This window comes from Macrobrachium rosenbergii, chromosome 54 (genome assembly GCF_040412425.1).
Source record: "Macrobrachium rosenbergii isolate ZJJX-2024 chromosome 54, ASM4041242v1, whole genome shotgun sequence".
In the NCBI taxonomy this organism is placed as follows: Eukaryota; Metazoa; Arthropoda; class Malacostraca; order Decapoda; family Palaemonidae; genus Macrobrachium; species Macrobrachium rosenbergii.
The window spans coordinates 17,864,111-17,880,102 of record NC_089794.1 but is presented as its reverse complement, the minus strand read 5'-3'; the positions used below and the strand labels follow the sequence as shown (position 1 = coordinate 17,880,102).

Here is a 15,992-nt window from a genome sequence, read left to right as displayed (position 1 = left end):
GTAACAGACAAACAAAGACGGAAGGAATAACAGACAAACACAGACGGAAGGAGTAGCAGACAGACACAGGCGGAGGGAGTGGCAGAAAGACACAGACAGAAGGAATAACAGACAAACACAGACGGAAAGAGTAACAGACAGACACAAGCGGAAGGAGTAACAGACATACACAGACAGAGGGAATAGCAAACAGACACAGACGGGAGGAGTAACAGACAAACACAGGCGGAAGAAGCAACAAATAATCACAGACAGAAGGAGTAACAGACAGACACAGACAGAAGGAATAGCAGACAAAAACAGACGGAAGGAGTAACAGATAGACATAGACAGAAGGAGTAACAGACAGACACAGATGGAAGGAGTAACAGACAGACACAGACGGAAGGAGTAACAGACAAACACAGACGGAAGGAATAGCAGACAAACACAGACGGAAGGAGTCACAGACAGACACAGATGGAAGGAGTAACAGACAGACACAGACAGAAGGCGCAACAGACAGACACCGACAGAAGGAGTAACAGACAGACACAGACGGAAGGAATAGCAGACAAACACAGACGGAAGGAGTCACAGACAGACACAGGTGGAAGGAGTAACAGACAGACACAGACAGAAGGCGTAACAGACAGACACAGACAGAAGGAGTAACAGACAGACACAGACGGAAGGAATAGCAGACAAACACAGACGGAAGGAGTCACACACAGACACAGATGGAAGGAGTAACAGACAGACACAGACAGAAGGCGTAACAGACAGACACAGACAGAAGGAGTAACAGACAGACACAGACGGAAGGAATAGCAGACAAACACAGACGGAAGGAGTCACACACAGAAACAGATGGAAGGAGTAACAGACAAACACAGACAGAAGGCGTAACAGACAAACACAGAAGGAAGGAGTAACAGACAGACACAGACGGAAGGAGTAACAGATAGACATAGACGGAAGGAGTAACAGACAGACACAGACGGAAGGAGTAACAGATAGACATAGACGGAAGGAGTAACAGACAAACACAGACGGAAGGAGTAACAGATAGACATAGACGGAAGGCGTAACAGACAAACACAGGCGGAAGGAGTAACAGATAGACATAGATGGAAGGAGTAACAGACAAACACAGACGGAAGGAGTAACAGACAAACACAGACGGAAGGAGTAACAGATAGACATAGACGGAAGGAGTAACAGATAGACATAGACGGAAGGAGTAACAGATAAACACAGACGGAAGGAGTAACAGACAAACACAGGCAGAAGGAGTAACAGATAGACATAGACGGAAGGAGTAACAGACAAACACAGGCGAAAGGAGTAACAGACAAACACAGGCGGAAGGAGTAACAGATAGACATAGACAGAAGGAGTAACAGACAAACACAGGCGAAAGGAGTAACAGACAAACACAGACGGAAGGAGTAAAAGATAGACATAGACGGAAGGAGTAACAGATAGACATAGACGGAAGGAGTAACAGATAAACACTGACGGAAGGATTAACAGACAAACACAGGCGAAAGGAGTAACAGACAAACACAGATGGAAGGAGTAACAGATAGACATAGACGGAAGGAGTAACAGATAGACACAGACGGAAGGAGTAACAGACAAACACAGGCGGAAGGAGTAACAGACAAACACAGACGGAAGGAGTAACAGACAAACACAGACGGAAAGAGTAACAGACAGACATAGACGGAAGGAGTAACAGATAGACATAGACAGAAGGAGTAACAGATAGACATAGACGGAAGGAGTAACAGATAGACATAGACGGAAGGAGTAACAGATAGACATAGACGGAAGGAATAGCAGACAAACACAGATGGAAGGAGTAACAGATAGACATAGACGGGAGGAGTAACAGACAAACACAGGCGGAAGGAGTAACAGACAAACACAGACGGAAGGAGTAACAGACACACACAGATGGAAGGAGTAACAGACAGACATAGACGGAAGGAGTAACAGATAGACATAGACGGAAGGAGTAACAGATAGACATAGGCGGAAGGAGTAACAGATAGACATAGACAGAAGGAGTAACAAATAGACATAGACAGAAGGAGTAACAGACAAACACAGATGGAAGGAATAGCAGACAAACAGAGACAGAAGGAGTAACAGACAGACATAGACAGAAGGAGTAACAGATAGACGTAGACGGAAGGAGTAACAGATAGACATAGACGGAAGGAGTAACAGATAGACATGGACGGAAGGAGTAACAGATAGACATAGACGGAAGGAGTAACAGACAAACAAAGACGGAAGGAGTAACAGACAGACACAGACGGAAGGAATAGCAGACAAACACAGACGGAAGGAGTAACAGACAGATACAGACAGAAGGAGTAACAGACAGACACAGACGGAAGGAGTAACAGACAAACACAGACGGAAGGAATAGCAGACAAACACAGACGGAAGGAGTAACAGACAGACATAGACGGAAGGAATAGCAGACAAACACAGACGGAAGGAGTAACAGACAGACACAGACGGAAGGAATAGCAGACAAACACAGACGGAAGGAGTAACAGACAGATACAGATGGAAGGAGTAACAGACAGACACAGACGGAAGGAGTAACAGACAAACACATACGGAAGGAGTAACAGACAGACACAGACGGAAGGAATAGCAGACAAACACAGACGGAAGGAGTAACAGACAGACACAGACGGAAGGAGTAACAGACAGACACAGACGGAAGGAGTAACAGACAGACACAGACGGAAGGAGTAACAGACAGACACAGACGGAAGGAGTAACAGACAAACACAGACGGAAGGAGTAACAGACAGACACAGACGGAAGGAGTAACAGACAGACACAGACGGAAGGAGTAACAGACAGACACAGACGGAAGGAGTAACAGACAAACACAGACGGAAGGAGTAACAGACAGACACAGACGGAAGGAATAGCAGACAAACACAGACGGAAGGAGTAACAGACAGATACAGACGGAAGGAGTAACAGACAGACACAGACGGAAGGAGTAACAGACAAACACAGACGGAAGGAGTAACAGACAAACACAGACGGAAGGAATAGCAGACAAACACAGACGGAAGGAGTAACAGACAGACATAGACGGAAGGAATAGCAGACAAACACAGACGGAAGGAGTAACAGACAGACACAGACGGAAGGAATAGCAGACAAACACAGACAGAAGGAGTAACAGACAGATACAGATGGAAGGAGTAACAGACAGACACAGACGGAAGGAGTAACAGGCAAACACAGACGGAAGGAGTAACAGACAGACACAGACGGAAGGAATAGCAGACAAACACAGACGGAAGGAGTAACAGACAGACACAGACGGAAGGAGTAACAGACAGACACAGACGGAAGGAGTAACAGACAAACACAGACGGAAGGAGTAACAGATAGACATAGACGGAAGGAGTAACAGACAAACACAGGCGGAAGGAGTAACAGACAAACACAGACGGAAGGAGTAACAGACAAACACAGACGGAAGGAGTAACAGACAGACACAGAGGGAGGAAGTAACAGACAGACACAGACGGCAGGAGTAACAGACAGACACAGAGGGAGGAAGTAACAGACAGACACAGACGGAACTAGTAACAGGCAGACAGACGGAAGGAATAACATTCAGACGCAGGCGGAAGGAGTAACAGACAGACACAGACAGAAGCAAATAACGCGACCTAAGTTCGCATGTCAGGTTCAAAACAGCATATTTTGTGAAATTTATGATAGACGGGGCTTCAAACCATCTGAGAGAGAGAGAGAGAGAGAGAGAGAGAGAGAGAGAGAGAGAGAGAGAGAGAGAGCGTTGTGAGTCAGAGTGAGAGAGAGAGAATTACAAAGAGTGGGTGTGTGTGTGTGTGTATGAGAGAGAGAGAGAGAGAGAGAGAGAGAGAGAGAGAGAGAGGGAGAGAGAGAATTGATAGTGTTTGTTTGCGTGTGTGTGTGTGTGAGTAGAGTGAGAGAGAGAATTAGAAAGTGTGTGTGTGCGTGTGTATGAGAGAGATAGAGTGAGAGGGAGAATTAGAAAGTTTTTGTGTTTGTGTGTGTGAGAGAGAGAGAGAGAGAGAGAGAGAGAGAGAGAGAGAGTGTGTGGGTTGTGAGTCAGAGTGAGAGAGAGAGAGAATTACAAAGAGTGTGTGTGTGTGTGTGTGAGAGAGAGAGAGAGAGAGAGAGAGAGAGAGAGCGTTGTGAGTCAGAGTGAGAGAGAGAGAATTACAAAGAGTGGGTGTGTGTGTGTGTATGAGACAGAGAGAGAGAGAGAGAGAGAGAGAGAGAGAGAGAGAGGGAGAGAGAGAATTGATAGTGTTTGTTTGCGTGTGTGTGTGTGTGAGTAGAGTGAGAGAGAGAATTAGAAAGTGTGTGTGTGCGTGTGTATGAGAGAGAGAGAGTGAGAGGGAGAATTAGAAAGTTTTTGTGTTTGTGTGTGTGTATGAGAGAGAGAGAGAGAGAGAGAGAGAGAGAGAGAGAGAGAGAGAGAGAGGAAACAAAGAGAGGGTAAGAATGTGATTGTGAGTGATGAGAAAGAGAGTAAGCTTGAGTGAGCGTAACATGAAAAGGAGAGAGAGAGAGAGAGAGCGTGTGAGTATGTGTGTATGGTGTATATAGCTAACTGCACGAGAGAAAAAATTGCACGGGTATGTGAGTGTGTTATGAGAGAGACAGAGCAAGAAAAAAAGAGAGCGTGTGAAAGAAGCGTGAGTGTATGTCTGTATTTGAGAAAGAAAGTGTGTGTATGGGTGTTTGTATGCTAGAGACAGAGACAGTGAGAGAGAGAGAGAGAGAGAGAGAGAGAGAGAGAGAGAGAGAGAGGGAGAGAGAGAGAGAGCGTGTGTATCGGGGTGTGTGGGGGACGTGAGAGAGATAGAGAGCGAGAGCGAGCGAAAAGAAAGGAAATAAAGAATGAGAAAGATTATGCTTGAGTGAGCGTAATGTGAGAAGGAGAGAGAGAGAGAGAGAGAGAGAGAGAGAGCGAGAGAATGAGAGAGAGAGAGCACGTGTGTGTGTATATATGCGTTTATAGTTGAGTGCATGAGAGAAAAAAAATTGTACGGGTGTATGTGTGTGTATGAGAAAGAACTAGACTAAGAGCGTATGAATGGGAAAGGAGTGAATGTATGCATGTGAGAAAGGGGTCGGGTGTATGTACAGTATGTGTGTATACCAGAGAAAGAGACAGTGAGTATAATGTGTGTATATATATATATATATATATATATATATATATATATATATATATATATATATATATATATATATATATATATATATATATATATATATATAATCAGTAAGCTACAAACGTCCTTTAATATCAATTCGCTCTACCTTGGAAATAATATATTTTCATATATGTTTACCGAAGGGAATTTTTAGTTGATAATAAGTTCGTCGTCCTGTGGGCTCGAACCAGCGAGCCCACGGGACGACGAACTTATTATCAACTAAAAATTCCCCTTCGGTAACATATATGAAAATATATTATTTCGAGGTAGAGCGAATTGGATATTAAAGGACGTTTATAGCTTACTGATTGTATATGAATCACGGTGATGTGATAAAAGTCATATATATATATATATATATATATATATATATATATATATATATATATATATATATATATATATATATATATATATATATATATATATATATATATATATATATATGTTGTGTGTGTGTGTGTGTGTGTGTATGGGGGATAGAGAGAGAGAGAGAGAGAGGAGCGTACGTCGGTGTATGCATGAGGACAAAAGATTGAGTATAATAGAGAGATTGGCAAAACGAATTTCTATCAGTATAGGGGAAAAGACAGAGAGAGAGAGAGAGAGAGAGAGAGAGAGAGAGAGAGAGAGAGTCCGTATGAAACAGACAGACACAGACTCGTCTGAAACGTGAGATCACGAGCAGCGTGAGACGCAAAACGAAACCTGACGCCCTTAGGAAATGGAGGGTGTCTTCAGCCACTGTGTTGAGCCCCTACGCCTTGATTTACTCATTAAAGAGAGAGAGAGAGAGAGAGAGAGAGAGAGAGAGAGAGAGAGAGAGAGAGAGAGAGAGAGAGGAGGGGGAGGTGCGTGTGTGTGTATCGGATTGTGTGAGGAGAGAGAGAGAGAGAGAGAGAGAGAGAGAGAGAGAGAGAAAGAGAGGGAGAATGTGTGTGTGTATCAGAGAGAGAGAGAGAGAGAGAGAGAGAGAGAGAGAGAGAGAGAGAGTCTCTGTGCGTGTGTATGAGAGAGAGAGAGAGAGAGAGAGAGTGTGTATCATGGTGTATCAGAGAGAGAGAGAGAGAGAGAGAGAGAGAGAGAGAGTGTATCATGGTGTGTGAGAGAGAGAGAGTTAGAGAGAGAGCGCGCATATTATTGTGCATGAGACAAGACATTATGAGTATAAAAGAAAGATAGACAAGGCGGATTTGTATGCGTATATTAGCGAGAGAGAGAGAGAGAGAGAGAGAGAGAGAGAGAGAGAGAGAGAGAGAGAGAGGTGGGGGATTTCTCCCCCTTCTTCTGTTTTCCTCCGTTTCCTTAACCTTCCTTATTTCAAGATGCTGTTTACATATCAGTATTTCACTGGGTACTCTTTTTCAATATAACATTATACATTAGAGAGAGAGAGAGAGAGAGAGAGAGAGAGAGAGAGAGAGAGAGAGAGAGAGAGAGAGAGATTGTGGGTTGGGGGGTTTCTCTTCCTTCTTCTGTTTTCCTTCGTTTCTATAACCTTCCTGCTTTAAAGGTGCGGGTTACGTATCGATATTACGCTGGATATTCTTTTTCAGTACAACATCATTAATTAGAGAGAGAGAGAGAGAGAGAGAGAGAGAGAGAGGGAGGGAGATATTGGGTGGGGATTTCTCTTCCTTCTTCTGTTTTCCTTCGTTTCTATAACCTTCCATCCTTAAAGAGGCGGCGGTTGGCGTAACGATATTACGCTCGACATTCTTCTTTTCCAAAATGACATGCGGGTCTGCCCAGCTTTATTCGGTTCCACTGATCCTTCTCTCTTTTATCTCGTGTCTTCATGCTTTCGATATTCTTTTTGCTTTTCCTTTCTTAGAAGACCTCGTTGCTTGCAACAGTGTTTAATACGTGATACATTTTCCAGCACTAAGTCATCTCTTGACTTGTCACTTGATCTGTGTTAGCAAAGGTCGGTTTTGTCTTGTAGAATAGTCTCTCTCTCTCTCTCTCTCTCTCTCTCTCTCTCTCTCTCTCTCTCTCTCTCTCTATCTATCTTTGTAAATCGACTAATTCATCTAGCTATCTTATATATACATATTTATAATACATACATATATATATATATATATACATATGTGTGTATAATGCTCCATGGGCCTCAGAAACTAGTAGTCCCATTTCCTGATTAATAATAATAATAATAATAATAATAATAATAATAATAATAATAATAATAATAATACACTTTATATAACTTCAAGGCCATATGCAAGTAGGTATGCAGATGCAATAGAAAGTAAAGAAATAAGGTCATGTAAAAAAATATTGTACTGCAAAGCTTATAGCATTGCCATTACTAATAATAATATAGAAAATAATAAACTCGGGAAGAATTATGCTAACAAAAACTCAGATGAAAACAACGAAATAATGATAACAAAAATGATGACAGGAACTGTAGACGTGCTAGAAAAAGAACGAAAAAAAACAACACACTTGATGTCATCTGTAATGTAAAACAAAAAAAAAAAAAAAAAAAAAAACAGCCCTGTCATAGGACAGAAATCTCGTTTCTCATCCTTCTCGTCTTTCAGATCTTCTTCTCGCTCCATTGTTTAAGAATTTCGGGATTGGCGAGTTGCTGCTCCTAATGCTTAGTCAGATTTTCAGACTGGATACGGTTCCCCTGGTAATGATCTTCAAATCACCTGGGCAGTTTCCCATGAGCGTTTGCGTATCAAGATGATATTTCTTTCAGTTGCCTCAAGAATTCATTAGTAATACGTCTCGTGTTCCCTCTGGTAAAGTTCCACCAAACGGAACAACAGTAGACGCTTTAACAATACGAGTGGAACGGCAGCATTTAGGTTCCCCGGTGACAGAGGGCAAATCTCTTTGGTATCATGTTGCCAGTCGCACAGAGCTTGCTATTTCGGTTCGATGTCAAACGTATATCTCACATCTTTCGTGAGAATGTGCCCCAGATACGAGAATTCATGCAAAAATTCCAGGCGGCGATTCTCTGGGAATTCTCTGGGAATACCTGGCCCCCTTCAACTTGTCTAAGACATCTATGGAGTAATGAGAAGTAATGACGTGTATTCGTTGTCAACTCTCAAATTCGTCTGCACGCCTACGGCAGGTATCGAGTACGCTCCAAGACAACTGAACCAGTGACAACTGAACCAATGGACAACTGAACTAGTGACAATTGAACCAGTGGACAATTGAACCAGTGGACAACTGAACCAATGAACAACTGAACCAGTGGAGAACTGAACCAGTGGGCAACTGAATCAGTGGGCAACTGAACCAGTGGACAACTGAACCAGTGACAATTGAACCAGTGAACAACTGAACCAGTGGAGAACTGAACCAATGACAATTGAACCAGTGGACAACTGAACCAGTGCAATTGACCCAGTGGAGAACTGAACCAGTGGACAACTGAACCAGTGACAATTGAACCAGTGGACAACTGAACCAGTGGACAACTGAACCAGTGACAATTGAACCAGTGGAATAACTGAACCAGTGGACAACTGAACCAGTGACAATTGAACCAGTGGAGAACTGAACCAGTGACGATTGAACCAGTGGAGAACTGAACCAGTGGACAACTGAACCAGTAACGATTGAACCAGTGGAAAACTGAACCAGTGGACAAGTGAACCAGTGACAATTGAACCAGTGACAATTGAACCAGTGGAGAACTGAGCCAGTGACAACTGAACCAGTGACAATTGAACCACTGGACAACTGAACCAGTGGACAATTGAACCAGTGACAATTAAACCAGCGGACAACTGAACCAGTGACAATTGAACCAGTGGACAACTGAACCAGTGAACAACTGAACTAGTGACAATTGAACCAGTGGAAAACTGAACCAGTAGACAACTGAACCAATGGACAACTGAGCTAGTGGACAACTGAACCAGTGACAACTGAACCAGTGACACTTGAATCAGTGGCGAACTGAACCAGCGAACAACTGAACCAGTGACAATTGAACCAGTGGAGAACTGAATCAGTAGACAACTGAACCAATGGACAACTGAGCTAGTGGACAACTGAACCAGTGACAACTGAACCAGTGGACAACTGAACCAGTGACAATGGAACCAGTGGACAACTGAACCAGTGACAATTGAACCAGTGGACAATTGAACAAGTAGACAACTGAACCAATGGAAAGCTGAGCTAGTGGACAATTGAACCAGTGACAATTTAACCAGTGGGCAACTGAACCAGTAACAATTGAACCAGTGGGCAATTGAACAAGCAGACAACTGAACCAATGGGCAACTGAGCTAGTGAACAATTGAACCAGTGGACAACTGAACCAGTGACAACTGAACCAGTGACAATTGAACCAGAGGACAATTGATCTAGGGAGTTAGTCGCTGGAGAGATCTTGCACTGATCGAAATATTGGGAGCTTTTTTTTATTTCACATCAACGAAAGAGGATACGTAACTGTTCAGGAATTCTTTCAGTATATAAATGCAGATGCCTGTTGTATAATGAGATGTAGAAGTGGGAAAAGTTTCCGTAAAAGAACAGGGTGTAGTCTTTTTAGGACGATAGTTACATGAATTAACTGAATCTTTCAGCTTCTTTTTGATGAGTGGTATTGACTAAACTAGGACTAGGGATTCCGGAAGGAACCGATGAATTATGGAGGTGCATTTTTGGGTGTCAAACTTTATAAGTTTCCGAAGAAAGATCTTTATAGCTAAGGCACTGATTACGGGGCAAATCGTTAATGTCACCCATGGTGTTACTCAGTATAATACGATCGGCGAAATGAAATCGTTTTGTGTCAAATTAATCTGCTTCCCTTTCAATCTTGATCGTTAATGCAAATCAGAATAGTGATAAAATAATAGGCACTTGTTCCTGTAAAAAACCCTGTTAATCTTGGGATTTAAAGATTTTATGAAATGAAATCCACAGGATTGGGTAACCGTCAGAGTATAAATCTCTGGGCAATGCTTCTACCCCTGGTATATTTTCACTTAAACGGCAGTGCCTCGGGACATTTTTGGACAGAACATTTGCTTGTGTAGTTAGCTTTGCAAAATGCCTTAATCTCGAGACACTATTTTGCCTCCACAGTAAAAATGTAAATGTATAACTGAATCATGAAAATATGGAACGTGATGAAGTTATAAATAAAGGCAAATGCCACTTTCCCCGTGATATTTGCCTTTATATATGCATATATATATATATATATATATATATATATATATATATATATATATATATATATATATATATATATATATATATATATAATCACATTATGGAATATATATACATTATATATACATATATATATGTATATATATGTGTGTGTATATATATCTACAGTACATTCCAGAGTGTGATTACAGATCTTTGACTAGGTCGTTCCAGTCAGGTAAATTACTAGAACTAGTCTTAAATGGCTCTGCCAGAGTCAAGCTTTTACAATGTCTCTTATGCTGTCGACTTATAAACTTTGAGCTGTTACAACATATATCATCTTTAGCAGGTTGAAGTGTTAACAGTACTTTAGTTCTGGATGATGTCCTAAATGCTGTGTCTTTCTGGTGGTCCCGAAATCCCAAGCTAGTACAAGGAGGTCGTTCTTTTTTGGGGCGTTTGCAGCGCGGAAGGATGTGTTGATGTAAAATATAACCTATAGCGAATGTTGCAGTGCGCAATGCTGCCCTAAAATGGAAAACTGCAGTATCTGCAAATTTTTCGAAATTGATATATGCCACTTATTGGGCTCGTGAAAGACTAATACATAAGTTACTGCAGTTTCAGAATGATTCTTCAATGCTTTCCACGAGTATTTAGGGGGTTCCATTTGCAGTATCTGCAAAATCAGTAGTAAAGCAAGGGGAAACTGCAGTGTCTACAATTTTTCTCAGTTTTGTATTGCAGATACTGCAGTTTTCCATTTTAGGACAGAATGGACCCACGTAATACACTGGAAAGATGCGTAGCTGATTAAAGGATTCTGACAGGCGTATAATCTCCGCAGAAAGGATGTTTCGACGGCTGAGCATTAAAATTCCCGATAATATAGACAGAACCAATAATAACAGAATTCTTAATCATTAAAATTTTAGATCTTAATATCACCTACGGTCAATAAAAGGCTGACTAATCTATCTTTGAGCAATACGTAGCTTTCGTAATGTTATCTAGCTGTTTATATCTCAAGAGGGATAGTACACCTTTTGGGCAACCTGCTATACGAAGGCCTAAAAATTCGTTGGATGTGGAGGTAGCGGGGGTGACAGGTTGGGGAGGTTGGGTTGTGGTTGTGGCGGGTGTGGGGGGTGGGGGGGGGACTAGGCTGCGTAGAGTGGAGATGCACCTGGTAGTTAGTTGAATGTGGTTGTTAGCAGTCACTTTTCAGGGCATAAACTTGCAACCTCATCCTAATAGACTACTAGGTTACCTGAAGTTTCTATTCTGGAACGATCCCGTCTGAAAGGAAAAGTCGCACATACATACATACACACACACACATATATATATATATGTATATATATATACGTATATATATATATATATATAATACACACATACATACCTACATATAATACACATATATACATATATATATAAATATAAATATATACATATATATGTATATGTATATATATATATGAGTGTATGAGTGTGTGTGTTTGGTTGTGTATGTGTAAATGTATGTGTGCGTGTGTGCGCTTGCTTGTGCGCGTTAAACGAAACGCAACAAAAAACTCAAAGAAAGGTTGATGCGTATCAGATTCAACCTTATGTTTACGGACGCACAATTTCAACCATGGTGTCCACCTCTCTCTCTCTCTCTCTCTCTCTCTCTCTCTCTCTCTCTCTCTCTCTCTCTCTCTCTCTGTTGCCTCCTCTGTCTAGACACATTTCCCATTTTTTTTATTCCCAGACTATCTGATCCTCTTCGTAAGTTAGCGTTCATCTGGCAGCGATATTTTTTTCCATTCAAGATTTATTTACAACTCGCATAGACCACAACTACTAGTACTACTACGCTTCATTCATGTCGCTGGTGCTTGCTTTGTGACACACTATATTAACAAGAAATTCGAATCCGTTCTCTCCATTTTTCGTACAATTTCTCGTTTTATTCTCTTGATATTGCCAACGTGTGTGTTGATGCTGCGTTAAGTATCATATTGTTTTTATTACTATAAATGGTGAGAGTAGAAGACGACGGAAAAGTAATAACAGATAAAGGAAGGTGAATAAACATACAGATGATGTATGCGTATACGAACAGCACCATTAAAAACCAAGACATACTCGTATCACAAATAACACCGAAAATGTTTATGAGACCAAACTCTCCAGTATTATTAATGATACAGTTAGTGACGTCAGTAATGAAAACAACGCTGTTTATCTTGACATGTTTTCCCAAGTGGCGGCAACAGAGTCTTGTTAGTGACGTTCACTCCGCTTTTTGTGAGTCTAGACCTATCATATTATCTCGTGGTAAACAGGATCAGTGGTGGCCCCGGGCCATTTTAGTTTTCTGTAAGAGAAAACTACTGAGATGACTTTGTCTGTCCGTCCGCACTTTTTCTGTCCGCCCTCAGATCTTGAAAACTACCGAGGCTAGAGGGCTGCAAATTGGTGTGTTGATCATTCACCCTCCAGTCGTCAAACATACCAAATTGCAGCCCTCCAGCCTCTGTAATTTTTATTTTATTTAAGGTTAAATCTAGCCATAATCGTGCCTCTGGCAAGGATATAGGCCGCGGCTCATACAGCATTATACCGAGACCACCGAGAGATAGATCTATTTTCGGTGCCCTTGAGTATACGACATACAGAAAACTCGATTGCGCCGAAGAAACTTCTGCGCATTTTTTGTTTCTTCTCGGCTGCGCACGTGACCACTGAACTAGCGAACAGGGTTTCGCAGAAAGCAGATAATGCAATGCAGATCATTCGGAGCAGATGATGCAAATGACTTGCAGTTATTCTCTTCCCATTTTCTGAAAACGAACTGAAGCGCCGTCTAGCTTCGACGGAAACCTGGAGCGAACCTGTACCATTAGAGCCGATCTCGTACCGTTCTCCACGTCCGTGATTCTGCGTTACTTAACGCCACTGTTTTGTTTATGTGGTGGTAATTGGTGGTACACTGATTCTAAGATTTTGTTTTGCACAGAAATTATAAATTATATTAAGTAATACCGAACTTTGATTTTGCTGTATGATATAAAACACATGTCTACCTTCAGCAAAGTTTTATGACATCGTATTGTCAAAAATTACGTTTGCTGCGACGCATCGGCTTAATAAATTAAATGAATAATGAATGAATGAGTGAATAGATAAGAGGGAATTTTAGGCGTGTTTTACTATAAAAAAAATATGAATCACCTTCAACTGTCGGAATCTGGGGAATATAACTGAAATAACAAGTACTGACAGTTTTAAAACACTGATTATAATTCTCGTTCTCTATAGAAATGTGTTTATTTTAAAAAAAATTTCGTGTCACGAAATATTAATTTTTTAATAAAAATGAAATTCTTGCTTTTATCATTGAACGATAAAAAGATAAAAAAGAAAAAAGAAAAATTTCTTTTCTACTGAATATCACCGTACAGGTCGGATGCTTATTATTTTTCCCCTCTTATTTTCCTCTTTCTTCATTTCCCACAATGCTACGCGATGAGTGGTGGGCTTCTCCCCCATCAGCCAATCACAGCCAAGCACGCCTCCTGGGCCTACAAATACCAGCCAATGAGCGTCGCGTATTCCATCTTGATACAGAAATATCGACCAATCAGCGGGCGGCAGAACCACGCCGAGGCAAAAAAATAATAACTGCTTAGGCGATGAATTTCTCAATAGGTACAAATATTGGAAAGTGTTTTCAAGAATGTTTGCGAAATTTTGGAAATATTCATAATTTTCAAAAGGCGTTTTAGTCATGCGAGTATTTTTTTGAGGTTGTGATGTTTTCTGCGTAATTATTTGCTAGGTGAAAATATATTTTAAAGTGCTATTAAGAGAATTTAAGATGAATTAAAACTCCTAAACTTTTTTAATAAGCTTTGACGATGGTCAATTGATTCTTTTCAATTAACTGAAAAAATTTTAATTAGTTTATCGTAGTTTTGTTTTCCCTCAATTCGCCAGATGTCAGCATCGACAACGTCGTGTATATTCGCAGTTGCTTGAAGGAATGCGAACAATCTCTCTCTCTCTCTCTCTCTCTCTCTCTCTCTCTCTCTCTCTCTCTCTCTCTCTCTCAGGATAAGCCAGGGATGAGTACATGCGAAAGCAAAATAATCTAAATACAAAACAAAATAATTCCTTTGTACATGTTTCCCATAATTCAGTCCCAATTAAGAATCTTTTCGTTATATATGAAAATAATCAAGATAATAATTTTTTAATTATTCGCCACCCGCCCCCGCCCCAACCCCCGAAAGGATGGCTCCAGGGAATACTAACTTTCTGATTATCATCAATTATTTTTTGGGCTGTGACCCACAATAGTCGACTGAACACCAGGTACATGCTTCGCTTCCTAGGGCAGTAGAGGCAGAAGTGAATTATTTTTTATAGGAAAGTAGCTTAAGTTAGTGAGGCGAGGTTGATAGCCACTGGACCACGAGAGCAGGAAAGTGGAACTAATGATATGTATTCGATTTTCATGAAAATGATTAATAATAATAATAATAATAATAATAATAATAATAATAATAATAATAATAATAATAATAAAGCAAAATGGTTTTTAAAAATTATGTGTGATACCCGTAGAGTTTTTCATCGGGACACCCCTAAAAAATGACTAATAATAATAATAATAATAATAATAATAATAATAATAATAATAATAATAATAATAATAATAATAATAATAATAATAATTTTGGAGCTCCATCTTGACTTTGTTTTACAAAGACAGATGAAACCAACTGAAAATTATTTGAATATGAATTAAATTATCGATTATTGTTATATTTCCTATTTTTATATTTGTCTACCACATCGATAAAGAGCCGTAGGAGAAAAGGAAGAAGAAGGAACAGAGAATTGGCGATAAATATTCTACAAATCACCTCCTTTACTTTTCAAATAATTTGCTGACATTTAAAGATTTTGCTGACACCCCGGGGGGCCAGTGCTGTCAGTATACCTCACGCGGTGCACTGTAGGCATCGCTTAAGGCTCGTTGCAGCGTCCCTTCGGCCCCTGGCTGCGACCCCTTTCATGCCTTTTACTGTACCTCCGTTCATGTTCATCTCACTTTTCACCCTCTCCTAACGATTGTTTCAATGTTATTTTGAGCGTTGAATGACCTCATAGGTCCCAGGGCTGGGCCTTGACCTAAATGTTATATTCCAATTCCAAACGTTTTGCTAAAACAATTATTTTTTTTCTAATGCCTTGTTTTATGTGAGAGAGAGAGAGAGAGAGAGAGAGAGACAGACAGACAGACAGACAGACAGAGAGAGAGAGAGAGAGAGAGAGAGAGAGAGAGAGAGAGAGAGAGAGAAAAGTACATTTTCTATCCTAGGACACCAATATATATATATATATATATATATATATATATATATATATATATATATATATATATATATATATATATATATATATATATATATATATATATATATATATATATATATATATATATATATATATATATATAGAGAGAGAGAGAGAGAGAGAGAGAGAGAGAGAGAGAGAGAGAGAGAGAGAGCTACTGAATTTTAGTTTAAGAGAACTATG

General features: G+C 40.4%; 1 protein-coding gene across 1 annotated transcript in view; it reads left to right on the top strand.

Moving 5' to 3' along the window:
• The window catches only part of LOC136834801 (ras-related protein Rab-28-like), a 48,510-nt gene that overhangs the window by 17,926 nt on the left and 14,592 nt on the right, over positions 1-15,992 (top strand). The gene's annotated exons all lie outside the window — the stretch shown is intronic.